At 47.0% G+C, this 20738-nt stretch overlaps 1 protein-coding gene across 5 annotated transcripts in view; it reads right to left on the bottom strand.

The window, feature by feature from the left end:
• The window catches only part of GNB1 (G protein subunit beta 1), an 89848-nt gene that overhangs the window by 42626 nt on the left and 26484 nt on the right, over positions 1 to 20738 (bottom strand). For 2 of the 5 annotated variants that reach the window (XM_066374817.1, XM_066374816.1), the window contains exon 2: positions 4863 to 4911. The exons of 2 other annotated variants lie outside the window; for them this stretch is intronic. The gene's annotated coding sequence lies outside the window, so the exon portion shown is untranslated. The remainder of the gene's footprint in view (positions 1 to 4862; positions 4912 to 20738) is intronic. One more of the 5 variants, XM_066374821.1, reaches the window with a different exon arrangement.

Consider the following 20738-nt stretch of genomic DNA (forward strand, 5'->3'; position numbering starts at 1 on the left):
CTTGTCTTATGACAAAAAGCAGAACAAATTGTTTTCATAAGACACCCCCACCAGGCGGCAGCAGAACCAGCACCTGCATACCCCACGGCTCACCTCCTCACGCCCATTGCCCTGAGGCACTACGCAGTTCTAGCCTCACGAAAAGTCATTAAGTCATTTACCGACTGCTATGCAATGTCACGTTTAAATATTACTAAAGAGGCCCTGGTCCGGTGCTCAGAAGATCAAGTGTCCCGGTGCTTGAAGGTCACAGTTCAATCCCCAATTAGAGCAATCAATGATTGCACAACTAAACGGAACTGTTAAGTGGAACAGCAAATTGATGCTTCTCTCTTTCTCCCTCTCCCTCCTAGAACTGATGGGAAAACTTTTTTAAATGACTAATTTACATTTTAAAACATATTAAAACTAAACCTGATAAGGAAGTTATATTACTCAAAGCTTAAAAAAATCCTAAGTATACTGTTACTGTACTAAATAATTTAAAGTTCAGACTTTAAACTACAGAGTACTATTCTTCTTCTTTTTTTTTTTACGAGTACTATTCTTTCTGTTCAGAAAACTTCTCAAATGAGAAGGGGCTTGAAGCTCAGGCCGCCCCCTATTTCCAGCTACCAAAGCCCCAAAGCAGACCTCCAGTGAGAGCTCCAAGAGGCCGCCCAGCCTCTACCAGCTCCTCCCACAGGCCCAACAGCACCCACTCCATGGTGCGGGCCTCCTCCCGACAGCGCAGGGGGTCAGGAAGTTCCCTCCAGTCTCTCACCCTCATGGCTAACACATCCCCCTAGTCCTCAGCCCCCAGGGTGCAGCTCACCCTGACAGCTTCTTCCAGGGGGAGACTCCACCTGTCCTCAGGCCTCCTTTCTGCTTCCTCTCCACCCAGAGGGCAACAAAGTGGGCTGTGACAGCAGAGCCCTGCAGACAGGCTGACAGTGGCAAGGGGATACTCATCTCCAGGGAACCAGGGTCTTAGTCTGAGGAGAGGGGAACAGAGCTGTCCCAAGTGTTCCTCTCAAAACTGACTGTAACTTCAGACAGCCTGCATCCACCCTAAGTACACAGAAACTAAAATCATGACTCACACTCATCAAAATATACCAATTTCTTCTGAACACGCTGGTTTCCCCCAACAGCCCTGTGGTTCCTCAACATCGCTCTCCTCGACCGAGCAGCTCTGCGACAGCTTTCTCGTCAGGCCATGACTGGTTTGAGGCCAAAGAACAAATTCTTTTTTGATAAAAATCGGCAGGACTGCCCTGGCCAGGTAGCCCAGTTGGTTAGAATCTTGTCCTGATATCCCAAGGTAGCGGGTTCGATCCCTAGTCTGGGCACATACAAGAATCAACCAATGGCCTGGCCTGTGGTGGTGCAGTGAATAAAGCGTTGACCTGGAACGCTGAGGTCGCCAGTTTGAAACCCTGGGCTTGCCTGGTCAAGGCACAAATGATAAGGAATCAATGTACAGCTAAAGTGAATTAACTATGAGTTGTTATTTCTCGCTGCATCCCCCTCTATAAAATCAGTAAATAAAATTTTTTAAAAAGAAATCAACCAATGAGTTCACGAATGAGTGGAACAAAACAATGTTTCTCTCCATCCCTTCCTCCCTCTCTAAAAATCAATTAAAATTTTTTTGTAAATCAGCAGTACCCTTGATTCTAATTTCACTGCACCTACCACCGGGGCCCAGAGGACACTAGTGAGAAAGACTCGCCCCGTCTGTAGGGACTGAGCCTGAGAGAACAGACAATGCCCAGCTGGGGAGGTGGCTCAGAAAGTATCTATGAGCTCACCACCAGGGTTCCTGACCACATGAGAAGAATGTGACTGATTCACAGGTTTCTCCCAGGTCACGCGGCAACTCAGGTGCACTTGCTACGTGACATCCCTGTGTCATCACCAACTTCGGAGCAGGTACTACCAACTGTCCACATGGTAACTAGAGGAAATGAGGTCACAACCTGCCCAAGGTCACGATTCTGACTGGTTCCCTCCAGAGTTAAGGAGGCCAGGCCCCCAAAGCAACAGAAAGCAATCTCACTTTCTTGGGTCACCTCTTCCAGTGTCATTCCACCAAGAAGGGCTAACAGTGATGCAATGCAAGTCACTGCCTCAGCACAGCCTGACCTGCAGAGTGGAGACCGCCCTCCTACCTGCAAGGACTCCAGCAGAGGAGGTCAGAGCGTCTCCTGTTCTAGAGGAAGCACTAGATTACATCCCAGCTGAACCAGGTCAGCGGAGCTGCAAACCAGGCTAAGAATTTCTGGAGACCACCTTCAGCCCCACGCTCACAGGCCCGTTGCCCAATTCATCTCAGCTTCCTTGATCACCCGTCCAGTTAATACTGTGCAATACAAGCCACATGTGGAAGTTTTAATTCTCCAATAACAAGACTAAAAACTTAAAAAGTTGACAGTAACTCCCTGACCGGTTGGCTCAGTGGTAGAGCGTCAGCCTGGCGTGCAGGAGTCCAGGGTTCAATTCCCGGCCAGGGCACACAGGAGAAGCACCCATCTGCTTCTCCACCCCTCCCCCTCTCCTTCCTCTCTGTCTCTCTCTTCCCCTCCCGCAACCAGGGCTCCATTGGAGCAAAGTTGGCCCGGGCGCTGAGGATGGCTCTGTGGCCTCTGCCTCAGGCTATAGAATGGCTCTGATTGCAACAGAGCGACGCCCCAGATGGGCAGAGCATCGCCTCCTGGTGGGTGTGCTGGGTGGATCCCGGTCGGGCGCATGTGGGAGTCTGTCTGACTGCCTCCCCGTTTCCAACTTCAGAAAAATACAAAAAGTTGACAGTAACTGTATTAACATATGTATTTAACTCAATATATCAAAAATGTTATTTCAACATGTAATCAATATAAAATAATCATAAACAAGGTGTTTTGCCACTCCTGACCCAGGAAGCACGATTGGTGTTTTCCAAAATGTCACCAACACAGCTGCACGATTTACTGCAGCTCATCTTGCAGCTGTGTGTACCATCCTTACATGGACACCAGCTTTGTTCTCCCAGTCAGCATCCAGGCAGCCAGAGCACCCAGGGCAGCACGGGATCAGCACTGTAAGAAACCGCCTCACTTTCTGAGCCTGGTGGTACCTCCACATCCCCAAAGGGCAGGAGAGTCCACACTCCTCCTCAGGCATTTGGTGTGCCGTCTTTACGCTGGTCCTTCTGACAGATGCACAGGGCGGGCCTGGGTGAATCTGCACACCCCTGAGGCTAACAGCGTGGCCATCTTCTCGTGCTTACTCCTCTGAAGTGTCTGATCAAGTTGCTTGCTTTTTTTTACAGGTTGTTCATGTCTTAATATTGAATTCTGAGTTCTTCATGCATTCTGGACAAAAGTCATCTTAAAGACGTGATCTGCCTGTCTTTTCTACCGCCTGGGGCTTTCCATTCTCTTAACAGTGTCATGAAGGAGCATAAGTGCTTAATTTTGATGAAGTCATAGCCATAAATACAGTGTGTCCATAAAGTCATGGTGCACTTTTGACCGGTCACAGGAAAGCAACAAAAGATGATAGAAATGTGAAATCTGCACCAAATAAAAGGAAAACTCTCCCAGTTTCATACCTATTCAGTGCAGTTCAATGTGGGCTCACGCACAGATTTTTTAGGGCTCCTTGGGTAGCTATCCCGTATAGCCTCTACAGACTCGTCACTGACTGATGGCCTACCAGAACGGGGTTTCTCCAACCAAACTGCCGGTTTCCTTCAACTGCTTATCCCATGAGTAATGTAATTCCTATGTGGTGGCACTTCGTTATAAACGCGCCAATATTCACGTTGCACTTTGGTCATGGATTCGAATTTAGCGAGCCACAGAACACACTGAACTTTCCTCTGTATCGTCCACATCTCGACTGGCATGGCCGTGGGCTGCTCCGCTGTATACATGGTGTTACGTCATCATCTGCGCATGCGCACATGCTGTCACCTCATCCTACAGAAACTGGGAGGGTTTTCCTTTTATTTGGTGATTTCACATTTGTATCATCTTTTGTTGCTTTCCTGTGACCAGTCAAAAGTGCACCATGACTTTACGGACACACTGTAGTCTATTATGGGTTGTGTCTGTGACGTCAGGACTAAGAAATCACTGCCTAAATGCAGAGTCTTGATTTCCACGTTTTCTTTTTTTTCTTTCAATTTTTTTATTTATTGATTTTAGAGAGAAAGGAAGGGAGAGAGAGGGAAACATCAATCTGTTTCTGTATGCTACCCAACTAGGGATTGAACCAGCAACGTCTGTGTATTGGCACAATACTGTAACCCACTGAACTAACTGGCCAGGGCCTTTTATAGAGGTTTTCTAGTGTGAATTTTATATTTAGGTCTATGATTCACTGAGTCAGTTTTATCCATGGTATCAAGTTTTACCTTTTGCATACAATAACTCATTGTTTAAGGACCTCAATTTACTTTGTTTTTAAATTTATTTCAACTAACAATTAATTGCAAAGTAACACACAGAACTGAATATGCTTACCAGACTCTCCACCGGACACTATGACACAGACTTCCCCTCCCCTGCTCTACAGACAAGGGATTGTCCTTGAATCGAGTGGCCTGACCTTCATCTGTGTCATCTGCTGGCTGTCCAACTAAAATGTGATTTGGACAAACGGCTCTGCTATTTTCTCGTGAAAGAATTTTGAGAAAGACCATTCTCTTCTAGGATGCAAACCACAATCTCTGGGGCCCTAACCCTTCCCCGGATCAATTTGTTCTTAAAACCAACTTTGGGCTTAAAAAAGAGATGAGCAAAACCAGGTTATTAAGAAACAAAAACAAAGAAATCCTGAAGAAACTTCAGTATTGTACCTTAAAAACTGATATAGCTTCATTATATCAAAATTACCTTACTTCAGAAGTGCTTCTGGTCTGGTCTCCAATTCATGTAAAATTGTCTGAAACAGACAAAGAAAAGGCTACGTTTGCACTGCATTCAGGCTGAAACAATACTCCGCACATTAAGGAGCACAAAAATCCACCCCTTCCCCATCACCATTTCTTGCCCAGAATCACTTTCCTTAGTACCTGCTATTAACATTTCTTCAGTGTGGGGAAAAAAGAAATCTAATCTCAATTTCTTTTTTAAAAAAATCCTTAGGCCTGCCTCAGGGAAATGACCGTGAGTTCCACTAAACACTGCAGAAGGGAAAGGGTGTTCTGAATACACTACGAGAAAAATCACAGTAGCAACAGAAGGAAAAACCACTGCAACCCAGAAGCTTCTCAGAGCAATCACACCCAGACTTCTGTCCAGCACGGAGAGGATCTCCTCCAAAGCTCAAAGAAGCCCCTGGCCGAGCATGGCCTCCGTGTGGGCTAGTCTACCTGGGAGCGTTCCCAGTGCCTCCTCTGCCGCAGAGCACTCAGCCTGGCCTGGGGTCCAGGACAGAGTCTGGGGCACACAGCCAGAATGAAGTATGTTAACTACAGGTTTCTGCTGAGATATCTGCTTTTTTCTTTCCCAGAAACTAAGTTTCAAAACACTTTAAATAGGTTTTTGTTACCTTTCCAAATCAAACTGTGTAAAAAGAACACTTTTGGGTGTTCACAAGGTATTGCCACCTGTAGATTAATTTTGTGAGTCTATAAACTCACATGCACCACCTGTTCTGGGGTCAGGAGGAGAGGTATAGAGACACTGAAATGACCCCCAGGTGAACTGAATTCTAAGGCATTTACTTAATAAAAATTTTATTTTGGAATTATGCTGCTTATGTTTTTTTTCTGGCAGTGAAAGTGGGTGTGGAAGGAAAATAGGTTGGTAGTTCCTCGAAACATTAAACCAGAATTCTATGACCCAGCCATCCCACTCCTAGGTGTATGTTCAACAGAATGGAAAACAGGTGCTGGATATGTACACGTTATGTTCAAGGCAGCCAAAGGGGCAACAGCCCAAACACTCACTGGCACACGGACGAATAAACACAATGTGGCACGCCCACAGTGGAGCATCGCTGACACACCACAACATGGAGGGTGCGACGTGGGAAAGCTGGTCACGTGCTGTAGGAACGCATCTGTACGGAACACCCAGGAAAGACAAAGCCACACTGAAGGCAGTAGTTCAGAGCCTTCTGAGGTGACAAAATATTCTGGAAGCAGGCAGAGGTGGCGGCTGCATGACACTGTAAATGTGCCACGCAACTGTCCTCTTTAAAATGGTCAGTGTTGTCCTGGCGGGTGGCTCAGTGACTACCAGTCAGGGCACATGTGAGAAGCAAACAGAGTGCACAACTAAGTGGAATGTGTTGCTGTTTCTCTCCCTCTCTCTCCCTTCCTTCCCCACTCAAATCAATGGAAAAAAATTTAAATATATATATAAATAAGATGGCTAGTGTTGTTATGTATATCAAAAGAGAAAAAGGAACAGGTAAAAGTGGCATTAAAGGTGGTTAAAAACCAAACCAAACCAAGCCGGCCAGGGAGAAGTGGAAGTTATAAGCCACAGAAACTAATCAAGGCTCGCCTCTGAGCCCTCCAAGGGTACACTCTGCAGTGCACACAGGGTTTCACTGGGTGATCAAGGTTACATGCAGGGCCTCTCGCCCTCAGAGAGCAGACACTTAGACTGCGCTGCCTGGTGCCACAGATACCCAGCAGCACCTACTTCCCAGCTGTGCCAACCACAAGTGTCTCCAGGCACCACTCAATGTCACTGGGGGGCCCCGGGTGAGCGCTACTCATTTAAAGTGATGGTCACCATTTACAAATCCTTCTGGTTTTCCCACATGAAGAGGGGAGGGAGGGAGGAAAAGGAAAACAGAAAGAAAACTGTACCATCATTTTGCTAACTCAATTCGAATGCCTGGATGGCCTTGTGGCTCCAGACACACAGCCGGTCCTCTGCTCCCTCCCTCCCGCCCTAGTGGGCTGCTCATGGGGCAAGTCTGTTAGACCTTCTCAGCCAGGACCCCCCATAAACTTGATTCAAGGCCAAATCTGAAAAAAGGGTGTGAAGACATTCGAAGGAAAACTGAAGAAAATTTAAATGTGAACTTGGACTGGGCACTGCTAAGTCAATGTTAAAGTTTTGGGGTATAATGATACCACTGTGAATATGAAAATGAATATCCCTGTTATGGAGACATGAAGCTGGCATTGTAACGGTTCAGCAGAAAGCACAGAGACAGAAAAACAGGAAAGTGTGGTTCCGCGTTACAAATGACTGAATCTTGGTGAAGGTACAGAATGTCCACTGGCCTCCTGTTTCAGCTTTCTGTAGCTTCAGAGCACTCCAAATTGAAAGTAGGGTGGAAGGGAATACTAGAGTCAATAAAGAGCAAATATGAAATTTTAAATATGCCTTTAAAGTTATCAACAAAAGATGAGATAACTTGAAGTTAAAGCCAGAGAAAATGACTGTATTTTCTAATTCTTTATTTTTCCATTGACCAAGACAGTAATAAAAGGCTTCTTAAGTAGCTGAAAAAGTTGGTACAACAACGAGCTCATGATTAGATGATACCATCCATGTGTTCTGATTTATAAGGGTGTCCTTTTAGAAATAAATGAGTCTCTCATGTTCAGTTTCCATACTTATTCAGTGTCCCTCACTGTGCCATGTTTACGTGTTCTTTCTCAGGCTGCTAGAGTTATCAGCCTGGTCTTTCCAAAGGACCAGCTTACAGTCCCAGGGTTTTCTATACTGTGTTTTCAATCTCACCAATTTCTGATCATTATTTTCTTGCTTCTGCCTGCTTTGAATTCAGCGTGCAGTTCTTTCAGTTTCTAAAGGCAAAAGCTTAGATTGGTGATACCTTTTGTTTTCTGTAGTGATTGTTTACTTCTGTAAATTTGAGAGGACTGCTTTCTCTATGTCCCACAAATGGTATTGTCTTCACTTTCATTCAAATTAAAATATTTTCAAATTTCCCTTCTCATGTCATCTTCGACTTAATTTCCAACCAAATACTGGGTGATCTCCCACTAGATTTCTGTTATGATTTCAAAGTGAAGCCCACGGCAGTCACGGTTACTGCACAGCTGCCCAGCAGCTCCAATGAACAGCCATCTCCCAGCCTGCTCTGTCTGTTCTTGACATGGGACACTTTCTGTGTCTCTCATGATTTTCTGTGGAGTGCCAGAGCAGTGACAGAAGCCAGAGGAGACAGCTCAGACGCCCAGGAACAATACATTCTCCATGGGGCACTGGTGTGGAGGGCTTAGTCAATCTAGTCTTCAGCTGAGTCGTGTTGGGTGTTTAACCCTCAAGACACTCCAGGCTCCAAATTCTCCAATGGGAAGTCGCCTTAGCCTTCAAAAGGCCAGAGTATTTTTCTCAAAGTTGCTAGCCAAAGAAGAAATGGACTTCTCACACCTGTCACAAGCTAGAAGCCAGGCAAAAGAGCAAACCATCTGAGGCCTGGCCTGTGGTGGCACAGAGGATAGGGTGTCAACCCAGAACACAAAGGTCACTGGTTCAAAACCCTAGGTCTGCCCGGTCAAGGAATATAGGAAATCAATGAACAACGAAAAGTGAAGCAACTATGAGTAGATACTTCTTGTTCCCCCGACCTCCTCTCTCTGTAAAAGTCAATAAAATCTTAAAAAGAAAAGAGGCAAACCATCTGCCTTCTGCTCAAAATTTACATCCCCATGAGGATGAACACAACTTTGCAGGACACGCCTCCACTTTATTTTTTGGCAGAGGGGGAATGTTTGTCCAAGGGGCAATGACAGACCACATCAAGGATTCTGCACAAGTCAGTGTTCTGTGCCATTCTGGGCATACAGGTCTTCAGCTCTCCCTCCAGGCTGAGAAGACATGGGCCATGGCTTCAGAAAGTCCCTGGGAAGCTCATCTCCCAGCAGGTTCCCACCAACCATCTTCAGACGCAGCCACAGTGGCCCTACCTGTAGGACACTGTCCGCAGGTTTCCAGAGACACTAAGCCGGGTATCTGCAGCACTTGCCTCCAGCCAGGACAAGCCCAGCTCCACAAGCGGGTGCACCAGGAACACGAGGGGCACATTCCAACATATGTTTTGGCTCCTACAGAAAATAGTTTTGGCTAACCCTAATTGCTAATAATTTCTAAATGTGCTCAGTTCCTTTAATATCCTGTATCTTGTGTTTGTTATGTGGTTTACATAAAGGACACAGCGAATCTTTTGAGGAAAAGTTAAGTTAGAAATTCTTTGGCCCTGGCCGGGTAGCTTAGTTGGTTAGAGCATTGTCCTTACACCCCAAGGTGGCAGGTTTGATCCCTGGTCAGGGCACATACAAGAATCAACCAATCAATGCATAAATAAGTGGAACAAATCAATGTTTCTCTCTAAAAATAAAATAATTTTTTACTTTTTGTAGAAAAACACTACTACACAATAGGTCCTGGAAAGATATCTCCAACTTCCTCTCAACGCAGAATCTGCCAGGTGAATAGCTCAAATTCTGCAGTAACTTTGCCATCAAGCACCAAACACGTTTTTGGAGAAAAAACTAAGGAAATACAGCCAGAGAAATATACTACCATGGAGAAGTGTATGAAAACAGCAAGATGTTCAAAACCAAAACACAAGCCCTCTTTACAACTTAATTCCCTCCTAGAACTACCTGAGTTTCCAAACTGGGAACATGCACCAAGTGCCCAGTATAACCAGCAGAGACTGGTATCAAGACATACCATATTCTGGAACACAGAACACCAGAGACAAAGTAAGATCCCAAAAGTTTCCAGATGGAAGAAACTGGTGCTATACCAAGGACCAAGAATCAATGGTGGGAGACTCTCTCACTTTAAATCAATGAGTCTGTGTAAAAAAAAAAAAAAAAAAAAAAAAAAAAAAAACCACAATTTTTTTTGAGAGTACATTTACTTAAGCTGGGGACAGGGACACAAGGGAGGGCCTAGGCTACAGAAGCAGCCGCAAGAGAGCCTAGGTGGGGCTGCCCGTCAGCTCACTGGAGTCAGAGAAAAGGGGGCCTTGGAGACAGGTTCAGGGGGTTAGTCTGGGACAAACTGCTGCTGCTCGCTGCTCCCCTGATACAAGTCTCCTAGGATACCTCAGAGTTTAGGAGATGCACGCCTGTGGGGGAGAAGGAGGAGTGGAAGAGAGGTGTGGGTGTGCACCCAGGAGGGAGCACACACTGCACAAACTTTTTAAGAAAGAAAATCAGATACAAAAAGTAGAATTTGTCCCTTTACTCATACTTCTTCCCCACTCCTCCCCTCTGCCAGGAAATCTCACCCTGCCGGCCCTCTCTCAGCTACCACGCTCGTTCCTGCTCTCTGGCTCTATTTCCATTTCCATTTTTCTATCCTACTAGGCTGTAAGCAGGCACTATGCTTTGCTTTCATTGCTGCTTTCAGACACATTTCTTGTGGTGGGGGACACAGGGTACAGGACAGGTGGGAGGGGACAGGGGGCATGGAGAGATCTGTTTATCTTCTAGACCGGCTTTTCTAAGAGCTGCCCCATTGTTCCTCCTCCAAAGCCCATCTTGGGACGGTCCACAACCCAGGCAGCATGTTCACAGCACACAACCCTGCCTCCCATCATTTTCTGGTCAGTCACAGCTGACCAGACCAGGGGCAAGTACCCAGCTCAAGTCAAACCAAACAGACCTACCCCCAGTAATGTGGAAAGGACACTGTGAGGGGGCAGGCTCTCCAAGTCTAGAAGGATGACATGAACTTGAAAGCCCTGCACAACTGGACGGAACAAGGAAGAGGAGCCCCACAGATGCATGAAGGGCGCCCCCTCCTTTCTGTCCCTGCTCTTGCCCCTTCCCTTTCCTCCACATTCCAGTCCTCATAATTAGTTCTTGTTTTTTCTTACTCTAGAGCTAGGGTCCCCAAACATTTTACACAGGGGGCCAGTTCACTGTCCCTCAGACAGTTGGAGGGCCACCACATACAGTGCTCCTCTCACTTACCACTAATGAAAGAGGTGCCCCTTCCGGAAGTGCGGCAGGGGGCCGGATAAATGGCCTCAGGGGGCTGCATGCAGCCCATGGGCCCAGACGTAGTTAGGGACACTTGCTCTACAGTTTCAGGTGGAGTGTTTCTTTTTTCTTTTTATTTTTCTTTTTATTTTACAGAGACAGAGAGAGAGTCAGAGAGAGGGATAGATAGGAACAGACAGACAGAAATGGAGAGAGATGAGAAGCATCAATCATCAGTTTTTCGTTGCGACACCGTAGTTGTTTATTGATTGCTTTCTCATATGTGCCATGACTGCGGGCCTTCAGCAGACTGAGCAACCCCCTGCTCGAGCCAGTAACCTTGGGTCCATGCTAGTGAGCTTTCTGCTCAAGCCAGATGAGCCTGCGCTTAAGCTGGCAATCCCGGGGTCTCGAACCTGGGTCCTTCTGCATCCCAGTCTGACATTCTATCCACTGTGCCACCGCCTGGTCAGGCTCAAGTTGATGCTTTATCCACTGTACACCACAGGCCAGGCCAATAAAAAAAATTTTATAAGAAAGAAATTATCTGTATTCATACCTACACCAGCAGCAAGCACCCATTCCGAGGTGCCTGCAAGTAAGCACTTGACTCCTCACTGAAGGCTTTACCACTGGTCTCTGCCAGAGGACTCTCAAATGCCCCTCCCCATCCCACCCCAAGTCTTATCTTCCAAGCTTGAGCCCTCTGACTCTAACACGTGTCTGACATCTCCCACCTGGATGACTGCAACAACAAACCCCAGCCCTCTTCTGACTTGACCCATGTCATTTGCAACAGCTGACAGACCCCATTACTTCCTCCTCAACTTGGCTTCACTGGGTAGGGGACCCCATTCCTTTGTAGTTCTCCCATATCCTTGTTAATCCCTTTCCCTGACTCCAACCCCAATTCCTAACATGGCAGAGCCCTGAGGGCTCATACCCTGTGTTCACAGGCCCTGCCTCTCCAAACCCACTGAGGGCTGTTCTGCCACCCTCAACACCATGTTGTCCTCTTGGTCCTATGCACCGCACCCCACCCTCACCCCTACCCCCACCCCCTGCCCACCGCTCCCTCCTAGCCCCCACCTCTGCCTCACTTACCGCCTGCCTCCCCCAGCCATCACCCCCTCGCCCACCTCATACACCACTACCTCATTTATCTTTCTGAAGGACAGCTCTGACATCTGACGCCTCCGTGCTAATCTTGAAATACTTCTCCTGCAGCGGAAAACCAAACTGGCCTAATTTAGAGCCCCTCTCTGCCTTTCCCACCACAGTGCCAGGACTCTGACTCATCTAGTCTGAGGAGGGCCACACACAACACTCCACAGGACATGGGTGCTCTCTGCCAGATTTGGACCAGGATACCGACGACTGGCCTCCTAGACAGAAATCTTAGAAACATGAATTTTTTGCCTTGAATTAAAGACAACTTTAAAAATATTCTCCCACAGTCAAGAAAAAAAACTTACCAGCTAAAGACAGGAATATTATATTTCCTGTAAAAACTTAAAACACAGAAGGCACTCTGAAATAGAAGTGCTTCTAAAACTCCTTTTTTTAAAAGATGTGTGATTTATAATGGGAACTGGACAGAGTCAATGGAAAAAAGAAAAGAAAATCAGGCTATAACAGCCAAAATTCCATCCATGTTACTTCTAGGTCACGGAGCTCAGGACAGGGACCACATTACAACCCTCTTCTTCCTGTCAGTATCACGGTCTTCGGTAAAACAGACTCCCAAATGTGTTAGATACTTGTTTATTTACTTCTCTAATGAATGGTTTTTCCTCTTCCCAATTCTACCTAATATAGTAATTAACAATTTGGTGATGTGTTGGACAGTCAAGAACATAAATTCTGAAAACAGCTGGTTTTTCTTTTAAAGCCCAAAATAGCACTAATTCAGAAAGAACAGGGAAGAGACTCACATACTATTGACCTTTCTGAGGGAACTGTCCCAGAAAACAATGACACAGTCAAGATTCAAGAAGGTCAGGTTACATGGACAACGTATTCTAATTTTTAATTATTTCATGTATTTTCACTGGATAAATTCATTGTCTATCTGTCTCAAAGTCCTATTTGCCAATAAAAAACCTTAAAGAAAAAAAGAAATTTGGTATTAATGACTGCATCTTTTGGGAAACAATTAATTCGAGAAATAAAAAATTAAAATGACTCCTGATTCCTCCAAACCACCCACCCAAAAAAGTTTAACTGGTCTAGTCAAGGCTCTTCTGTTGGCCAAAAAGACAAACTCCCTGGGCAGTAGAGATCTGACGGGTCCAAGGACAAGAAGCACATAGGTCCTAGGGGACGTGCGACTGTAAGTGAGAAAAGTAAAGGAGAAACAGGCAACAGAACCAGCTGGCTGTTTTCCCGGGTTCACTTTCTCTCTCCTACCATCCTCCCTCTTAACCAACCATCATGTGCATGGTCCCAAACCACCTATAACTCTACATCCTAATGCCATCCAATGCTAGCTGTGACTCCAGTGTTTCTAGAAAGAGTTCTCTACACCAGCTCACTGGCTCATTGTCCTTGGGCCAGCTGGCCCATCAACTGTGGCAGAGGAGAGGACTGCAGGTGGGTCTTGCCACAGGGACTGTGGGAAGAGTCCCTAGAAAGGAAGGCTAGGCCAAGCAACGATTAGCACCCTAACAGAGTAACACTGCTCCAAGTTACATAAGCACTTATCTCTTCACTCTGGCAACATCTAACCATCAGAAAAGGATGAGTCATAAAGTTTCGTATACAAATCTAAATATTTATATATACACGACAGACCCTTGAACAACACAGGTTTGAACTGCATGGGTCCACTTATATATACGGATTTCCCCCAATTGACCTATGAAGCTCAAATCCGTGTTCAAGGGTCAGCTTAGCGATTGGGAATTTGCGGATGTGCAGGGCTGACAGTAGTTACATGCAGATTTTCTACTGCGCAGGAGGTTGGCCCTAACAAGCCCCTCATTGTTCAAGGGTCAACTGTAAATCAAATAAAACTTATGGTCAACAGGTACATGTGACCTTAAAGAACAAAAAAGTCAGCTACAATATTACTTTTAGTGTTTTATTTTAAAAGTCTGACCAATAGTGGTGCAATGGATAGACCATCGACCTGGGATGCCGAGATCCCAGGATTAAAACCCCGAGGCCGCTGGCTTGAGCAAGGGGCCACTGACTCAGCTGAAGCCTTCTCAGTCAAGGCACATGTGAGAAGCAATCAATGAACAACTAAAGTGCTGCAACAATGAGCTGCTGCCTCTCATCTCTCTCCCTTCCTGTCTCCCTTTCTCTCTCACTAAAAATTCAAGACTATCTGCACTGTCTTATCCACTTAGAGTGTCAAAAGCAGAAGAGAGGCTGGGCCACAATCAGAGCACCTAACACAGGGAGTCACTGGTTATTCTAAACAAATCATTTATGTTCTCAGTATACTAGTCACAGCTTTCAAGAAAAACTTATAAGCCACCCTCCAAAATTCTGTTTTTAAGTAAAGTTTCTTGGATGAAAATGTTCATTTCTCCACAGAAACCACATTATAAATGCTAGTAAGACCCCCTGGGTCACCATCCATTGGTTTTCCCTGCATGTTCCTCAATTCCACTCTGGTGACAGATGGCACCAAGGTGCCTTAGCTTCCCTGCCTGGAAACAAAAGAGCCCCCCCCCTCGCCCGGGTACTGCCAGCGGTTAGCCTTCTCGTGGGAACTGGCATCCACCAGGCTGCAGTGATGAGTTCGGGCGGACTGCGAGCCACTAGAACTCCAGCTCCGACACTGCACAGTGACAGGCCTGGCACACTGCAGCAGACTCACAAAACCACAGATATTTAAAGTCAACGCAAACATGATGAAACCAGAGAGGATGATGGAGGCCAGGGAACGGCTAGCTCAGGGTGGTTCCCCATCTCAACAGCAGATGGTGCTACATCCTCTCATGACATCACACCATTAGAAAGCCGGGTTTGCACTGGTTGCTTTGGTTTGGAAAAAAAAAAAGCCCTGCATGAAAATCAACACAGAACAGGAAATGAGGGTGGTGGTGCCAGTCTGATTCTGTAGTAGGAGAAGCTGTACAGCCTGTTAGTTAACAACAGCAGCTCATTTAAGAATAGTTTCTCTCAATTTATGTGTATTACTTTCAAATGGCTACTGAGTTCTTAGGACATAAATACTGAAGTTGTTTGGACTTAAAAACTCACTAAAGGAAACTAGGTGTTTATTTATTTATTTATTTATTTATTTATTTTGGTATTTTTCCGAAGCTGGAAACGGAGAGACAGTCAGACAGACTCCCGCATGCACCCGACCGGGATCCACCTGGCACGCCCACCAGGGGGCGATGCTCTGCCCCTCCGGGGCGTTGCTCTGTTGCGACCAGAGCCACTCTAGTGCCTGGGGCAGAGACCAAGGAGCCATCCCCAGCGCCCGGGCCATCTTTGCTCCAATGGAGCCTCGGCTGTGGGAGGGGAAGAGAGTGACAGAGAGGAAGGAGAGGGGGAGGGGTGGAGAAGCAGATGGGCGCTTCTCCTGTGTGCCCTGGCCGGGAAGCGAACCCCGGACCCCTTGCACGCCAGGCCGACGCTCTACCACTGAGCCAACTGGCCAGGGCCTAAGTGTTTATTTTGACCTAAAGCACTGTGAAAATCCTAGGGACACTGAAGATGCCACGAACTGGGATCTCTGCATGAAGCCTGAAACTGGAAGGGGCCAGAGGGAGCCGAGGCCCAAGGAGCAGGGAGATAGGACCTCCCCACCCCACTGCACCCCCTATTTTAGGTGTGGCCTGAAAAACTGGATATATAAACTATACATTCACCAAGAATAGGAACTGACTTCCTCCTTTTCCAGAACAAAACACAAGAGGAACTGAGGAACTGCTTATTCTAAGGCACTTACTTTCCCAGGATACAGCTTTGCAGTGTGGCCTTGAGGACAGGTGCCTCTGAGAAACCTTAGGTCCTTGAGGTGGTGGGGCCAAGGGCAAGGGCAGGCTTCACAGAGGTGAATGAAGTTAGCCTCCCAAAGGGCCCCGCATGAGCAACAAAGCTGAAGCCAAGAGCTGTTTGTTGCAGAGGACACAGGAGACAGGCTCAAACCTAGAGGGATTCCGATGGGACCCTCAAAGTAGTGCAGAGAAGGCCCAAGACACATTTCTGTGGTCTTCTGCCCAAAGTGCAGAGCTAGACTCTAACCATGAAGAAGCCAACAGACCCAAAGTGATGGTCATCTTTGGGACAACAGGCCTCACCTTCACAATCTGAAGCACAACCAGCAGCTGTTTAATTAAAGAACAAACATGACTGCTAAGTGCAACACATGCTCTTGGACCGACTGGGTCCGGATGGGAGGAACAGCCATGAGACACTGTGGGGACAAGCAACGAAATGTGGAATAGAAAATAGCTCTGCATCAATGTTAAATGCCCTGATTTTGTTAACTGTGGTTAGAAAAACATGCCCGTGCTCTCAAAAAGTACACACTGAGGGGTACAGTGGTAAAGGGGAAAACTGATGTGAATTTTGCATTCTACTTCAAAATATACAGTCACCTTTGTTTTAAAACAAAAGTGGCATGGGCATTATTACAGCAACCTGGCAATCACATGTAGGATGAATAGGACGAGGAGCACCTTCTTTGCCACTCAGTGACGCTGGGAACACCCCCCATCCCCTCAGTCCTGGAAGCACTTCCAGAGCTGGCCTTCCAGGCATGGAGAATGACCTCAGCCAGAGGGACCAGCTTTTTTTTTTTTTTTTTTGTATTTTTCTGAAGCTGGAAACGGGGATAGACAGTCTGACAGACTCCCGCATGTGCCCGACCTGGATCCACCCGGCACACCCACCAGGGGGCGACGCTCTGCCCCCCAGGGGGCGTCGCTCTGTCGCAACCAGAGCCACTCTAGCACCTAGGGCAGAGGCCAAGGAGCTATCCCCAGTGCTTAGGACATCTTTGCTCCAATGAAGCCTCGCTGCGGGAGGGGAAGAGACAGAGAGGAAGGAGAGGGGGAGGGGTGGAGAAGCAGATGGGCGCCTCTCCTGTGTGCCCTGGCCGGGAATCGAACCCGGGACTTCTGCACGCCAGGCCGACGCTCTACCACTGAGTCAACCGGCCAGGGCCAGCTCTTTGATGAGGGAGATGTCCCCTGTATGAGTCTCCAGAGAGGTCTGAGGGGAAAGGAGGCAGTTAGACCATAACAGCAATCTGAGTAGGATGTGGCTCGCCCACTGACCTCTCTCACTGAGAGCAGCCTTCTCAGTCTCCTAACTGTACTACTCAATAATGTAAAGCACTTCATTCTTACAAAAGTTAAACAAATTGGCCCAGCAGAAAACCAAAAAAACTGAGGGAGTCCAGTGGAGTGTGTGGACAGCACTCCTTGGAGAACGTGGAAATACCACGGGGAGGGGAGGGAGTGTGGCAGAAGCTGTGCTGTGGGGTGCCAAGTCCACACATACCTCCTCCACACCAAAGAGGAGTTTCCCCTTACACTTCCCTTAAACCCCCAGAGTGGGGCCAGTCCCGCACGGGTCTGCCCGAGGCACTGCTCATTGGCGCAGTCCAGTGCTCACTTTGCACAGAAGAGTGCTGGACAGCACCCCTGGCCTCTACCCACTAGATGCACCTACATTGTGACAACTCTGAATGTCTGCAGACACTGCCACATGCCCTTGAGAACTCCGTCACTATCTCTGCAGTCTATCAGCAGAGCCCAGGAATGGGCTATGGGTTTTTTCCCACCAGTCAGAGTGAGCTGTTCAGACAGGCAGGCTGAGGAGTGGTGCCTTAGACGGAAAGGAAGTAATGCCACCTAGACACAAAACAAAGAGTGACAAATGCCCAGCCACATATATTGTGCAATTAACATAACAACAGAGTTAAGTAATATTCCAGGTGAATTCACTGACATGAGAGCCTCACACCAGCAGAAGCACACTGGCAACTTCACATGAGCAGTGCCACTCAAGTGCCACTCCAATAGGAGATGGGGACACTGGCCACCGGGAGCAAACTACAGATATGTAATGATTTAACTAAAATCTCCACTGAGGTGCCTACTGATGAGACCTAAATGCCTTTTTAATGGCTAAACCTACCATGATTAAGACCCAACATTTCTCACACATCACTAACCTGTTAACTACAAGAGAATTAAAAAACAAACCCAAAGGACTCACTCCTTGTCCTCAATGAGCTCATTTGTACCTTGTCCACAGCACAACTATCCCATGAACCTCCAAGTTTCAAACATCACCATGGACTTCAAAGAAAATTTAAACAGGAAAATTTTATAAAACCTACCAATACTTCTTGCATATAGAATGCCCCAGTGGTGGGATTCAGCCGGTTTGCACTGGTTTGGCAGAACCCTTAACTAATTTTTTCCTGAGTTCAGCGCACTAGCTGTTAAAATGGCACTTGTCATCAGGGTTCTAAGGTGAGTGCCTGGGAAGTCACCCAGTGTGGAAATCACAAATTGACATTCTAAAGCAGGGGTCCCCAAACTGCGGCCCCCTGAGGCCATTATCCGGCCCCCGCCGCACTTCTGGAAGGGGCACCTCTTTCATTGGTGGTCAGTGAGAGTACTGTATGTGGAGTACTCTCCTGGAATACTGCATGTGGCGGCGCCGCAAAGCGCACGTCGCTCACGTACAGGACTACTTCCGGTGATGGGACCACGGCTCCGGAAGTGCATTGTTACGGCTAGCAGTGAAAAATATGGAACCGGACATTGACCATCTCATTAGCCAAAAGCAGGCCCATAGTTCCCATTGAAATACTGGTCAGTTTGTTGATTTAGATTTACTTGTTCTTTATTTTAAATATTGTATTTGTTCCTGTTTTGTTTTTTTACTTTAAAATAAGATATGTGAAGTGTGCATAGGGATTTGTTCATAATTTTTTTTTATAGTCTGGCCCTCCAGTGGTCTGAGGGACAGTGAACTGGCCCCCTGTGTAAAAAGTTTGGGGGCCCCGGTTCTAAAGCAATGGGATCCTACTCCTACAGTGAAAAGATGGTTAAGGATAAATCACACAGCCAATGAAGCTTGGATAAAAGCACAGAAAACTGCAACTGAGAGCATCAATCAATAATATGAAAATTAATAGTTTAAAACTCTTCTAACATAACCTAGTTTTGTGTACTTCTTTTATTGTTCTTATTTAAGCATTAAATGCATGAAATAGACCCTGGCCGGTTGGCTCAGTGGTAGAGCGTCGGCCTGGCGTGCAGAGGTCCCGGGTTCGATTTCCGGCCAGGGCACACAGGAGAAGCGCCCATCTGCTTCTCCACCCCTCCCCCTCTCCTTCCTCTCTGTCTCTCTTCCCCTCCCGCAGCTGAGGCTCCATTGGAGCAAAGATGGCCCGGGCGCTGGGGATGGCTCCTTGGCCACTGCCCCAGGCACTAGAGTGGCTCTGGTTGCAACAGAGCGACGCCCCGGAGGGGCAGAGCATCGCCCCCTGGTGGGCGTGCCGGGGTGGATCTCGGTCGAGCGCATGCGGGAGTCTGTCTGACTGTCTCTCCCCGTTTCCAGCTTCAGAAAAATACAAAAAAAAAAAAAAAAAAATGTATGAAATAATAAACTACCTTTAGAGATATCTGTTTTTATACTTAAAACGGTCATTAGGACAGAGAACTGGATGTTAAATTATTTGAATCTCACCACTGAAAATACTCCATTATGCCTTGGCCAGATGGATAGAGCATCGTCCTGGTGCACTGAGGTTGCAAGTTTGATCTCATCAGGGCACATGAGAAGCAACCAATGAGCACACAACTAAGTGGAACAACTAAGTGAAACAGCAAGTTGATGCTCTTCTCCCTCTCTCTCAAAATCAATGGAAAAATTAAAAAAAAAAGAAAGAACACTCCATTAGCTTAGAATATGCTAGCACATAATTGATAACAGAAAAATGGTCAAGGAATACAAGACACAGAGCCTGTTTTTTGAGGAGGCCGTGCTGTACAGTGACTAAGACCACCAGAGTCTGGGTCCCAGCCCTGTGACCTGAGGCAAACGGCTTGTCTGCTGAAGAGCTCAGAGCAGGTGTGGCAGTATTTTTCTGCAAAGGCACAGACGGCAAATGTTTTAGGTTTGCAGCAACTACAAATTCTGCTACCAACAATGCTGTTACCAAGTGGCCACAGGTGAAGTGCAAAGCAATGAAGCCGTGCTCCAACAGAATACCCACGGACCAAAACCGGAATTTGATGTAACTTTCCCACATCACCAAATATGTCCTTTCTTTTGATGTTTTTCAGACATTTTAAAATGTAAAAACTATTCTTAGCTCGTGGGCTGCACAAAAGATGACAGGCTGCAGCCTGCCCAACGTGACAGTCAGTGCAGGGCCTGGCACACAGTAGGTAGTTAATACACAGCTGCAATGATTCTCCCAAAAGCTCCGCAGCTACAGCAGCTCTGTCCTGCACATCTCAGCAGTCTGTATGGGAACACAGCTGACCTCCTCAGGACCACGTGTCTCCTCCTGCCTGCCAGTTCTGTCCCTAACCTCTTGGTCTTGCAGTGGCTTCTGTGGGCCTGAAGAGGACACTTAGAGCACACACACCAGCATACCTGCCCTCCAGGGAATGAAGGCTTTTTTTAAAGAGAGAGAGAGAGAGAGAGAGAGAGAGAGAGACAGGGACAGATAGGGAGACAGATGAGAAGTATCAATTCTTTGTTGCGGCTCCTTAGTTGTTCATTGTTTGCTTTCTCATATGTGCCTTGACTGGGGAGCTCCAGCAGAGCAAGTGACCCCTTGCTCCAGCCAGCAACCTTGGGCTCAAGCCAGAGACCCTGGACTTCAAGCTGGTGACCTTGG

This window comes from Saccopteryx leptura, chromosome 3, assembly GCF_036850995.1.
Source record: "Saccopteryx leptura isolate mSacLep1 chromosome 3, mSacLep1_pri_phased_curated, whole genome shotgun sequence".
Classification (NCBI taxonomy): Eukaryota; Metazoa; Chordata; class Mammalia; order Chiroptera; family Emballonuridae; genus Saccopteryx; species Saccopteryx leptura.